The 2,594-nt window shown below is 46.3% G+C and overlaps 1 pseudogene; it reads left to right on the top strand.

Moving 5' to 3' along the window:
- The first annotated feature begins 280 nt into the window (after nt 1–280).
- Nucleotides 281–787, top strand: LOC120882234 (annotated as a pseudogene).
- Nucleotides 788–2,594: the final 1,807 nt, after the last annotated feature.

The raw sequence follows: 2,594 nt of genomic DNA, 5'->3' as shown, positions 1-2,594 counted from the left end.
TGAAAGGGCAACGCACAGAATGGGAGAAAATATTTGCAAACCACATATCTGATAAAGAACTGTATCCAGAATGTAGAAATAACTCTTACAACTCAACAACAAAAAGGGGGGCACATTTTTCATTGTGCCCCCAATGAAAAATGGACAAGGGACTTGAATAGATTTTATCCCCCACAAAGAAAGAATAATACATGAAAAGATGCTCAACTTCACGACTTGTTTGTGAAATGCAAATCAAAACCACAATGAAGCCCCCGGTCCAGGTCTCTCCTTTGGAAAGATGTCAGACTTGGCAGTAGCTAACACCTGGAGCCTTAACTTGAAGCTGCAGGAACTGACCAACGCTTATAGGCTGCCAAGTAACGTTCTGGATATCAACATCTTTAATCCACAGATGGTAGGCGTGGGCTGCGCTTGCTTCACCCACCTATGAGATTTGGATGTGGACAAAACTACCTGTTTTCAACTGAAGGAGTCCTGTGTATGACGGTGCTGCAGTAACTTTGAGTAACTAAAAAATGAGCTGGAGCAAGAGATTGTATTAATAGTCCCACCACTGCATGGGAAAGTCTTGAAATAGCAGCTCCCTTTTTGAGGAAACGAAAGGGTTTTGAGGAGTCCTTTATTGAAGAAAGGAGGTAGGGCCTCAAACAGTTTATTAGCAGAATTGTTAATAAATTGGATGGATGCTGGGCATCCACTAGCTCAGAACGAATGCTGCCTACACATGTTCCTGCAGGAGGAGGCAACTGACAGGAACTGTGTCCCCGGGAAGGTGTGCCCATAGGAGCCCCTCTCACCACTTGCCCTCTACTTTCCTGCTGAAATGACCCTGGTATTACACTAAGCCTCTCTCTCTTTGATCTGAAGCTAGCTGTCCATGTCCTGGCCTGATGGATGGTGTGGCATTGTGTTCCTTGGCACCTGACTGTACCTTGGAGGCTCTGCTAGGATCCTCTTCTCTGAGGAGAGGTGGGAACCACAGGCAGATGCCCTTTGCGTTGGGTTGAGGTCGGTGGGGATTGGACTAGAAGGCAATTTCTTGGGCATTTCACATGCCAGAGGCTAACCTTGGTGGGGGGCCGCATGTGCTGGTGGGGCACTTGGATCCTTACTGATGCTGCAAGTCCAGGGAGTTTTCTTAGTCTTGAGTTTAGCCAGGAACACAAAGCAGGGAAAGACCCTGACTTTCCTACTTGCATGAACTTTTTCCTTTCGGGGAAGGTGGCAGAGACCTCAAAGCTCTTATTTTCTCCAGGCCCATTCCCAGTTTTCTCAAGAGTTTCCTTTGTTGTACTTTCAACAAAGAGAGACCTTGTTGCTCTTCATGGCAGTAATTCTGAGGTCTAAGCTGTCTGTCGTGTGGAGTGAGGTGTGGAGTGAGATGTGTGGGTTTTCTGGGCCCGTCGTCACTGCTTCAGAGTCAGGAGAAAGCCGTGGGGTAGTTGGGGGATCCTGTTGCCTAGACCCCCTCCTTTGTGGCTCCCCATTCTAGCTGCTCACCAGTAGGTAAGGCAGTATGGGCTGGGCCAGCAGTTCTGCCTCCCCAAGCCGTTGCTACTTTATGGGTTAGTTTTGCAGGTTTGGTGGCTTGAGGGCTGGGAGAGACTTGCCCTGGCCAGGTAAACCCTGAAGGGTGGGTGCCGGGAGCCAGCGTGAGGAATCCCACCCGTGACAAGGTAATGAGGGAGGAAGCTGACATACGCAAGGACGTGATCAGACTTCAGGAGTTCCCCCTGGCATTTCCTGAGCATGTACCCACAAAACCAAAAATCTGCCGGCCTTTGTACTCTGCTTCTCCACTCTTCTGATATTCTCTGGAAAAAGTCAAATCAGGGCTTTAGTCTTCTGCATTTGAAAGGGATGTTTCAGTTAAACCCCCTCTGATAGCTCTCTAGCTTGCCTAACAGGTTCCCCAGACCTCTTACAGCTTGTGAATTGCTTACAGCCCCCCAACCGCGAGAGGCAAAAAGCTTAAAAGGATCTTAAAGATACAGAGCCTTTTCTAAAGAGTTAAAAATTATATTGGTAGAGGGTTTTCACTGTTGACTCAATGATTGCTGCCAGACCTCCATATTGTTTATCTTTTAGGCACCTGGGAGGATGTTAATCAACGTAAACGGGATATGGAAAAAGATATATAGTAGTTCTGATGTTAGCAACACTAGACTTTTGAGTTAATTACTTCTCTTTGTTATATATCACTGCACTCCTCTTGTGTCCTTGCTATGTAAGAATGTAACTTTAGTGCTTTCTGAGAGTGGCACCAGACTTTGGGAAGGTCAACACAAATAAGTCTTCTGGTTGATAAACCCTTATCAGAAAAAAGGCTGTAAAATGTTAATTGGCCCTTTCTGGCCAGAAGATGATGTAAATTACCTAAGACTTGTGTATACAACTAGGTATGCAGAGAGAAAGCCTGGTTTTGATAAGAGTCTGGGTTGCTAACACTACATAATTTTGTATTACCCATTGATCTCTATGTACAATCTAAAAGGTATATAAGGCCTTCTGAACAATAGGAGCCGGAGCCAGTCGCTGGACTGGTTTCCCCCATGTCTCTCTCTCTTTTTCTCCCTCTCCCTCCTTTTCCT

This window comes from Oryx dammah, unplaced genomic scaffold (genome assembly GCF_014754425.2).
Source record: "Oryx dammah isolate SB20612 unplaced genomic scaffold, SCBI_Odam_1.1 HiC_scaffold_2, whole genome shotgun sequence".
Taxonomy (NCBI): domain Eukaryota; kingdom Metazoa; phylum Chordata; class Mammalia; order Artiodactyla; family Bovidae; genus Oryx; species Oryx dammah.
Note: the sequence above shows the minus strand (reverse complement) of the source record. Positions and strands in the feature narration are given on the sequence as shown.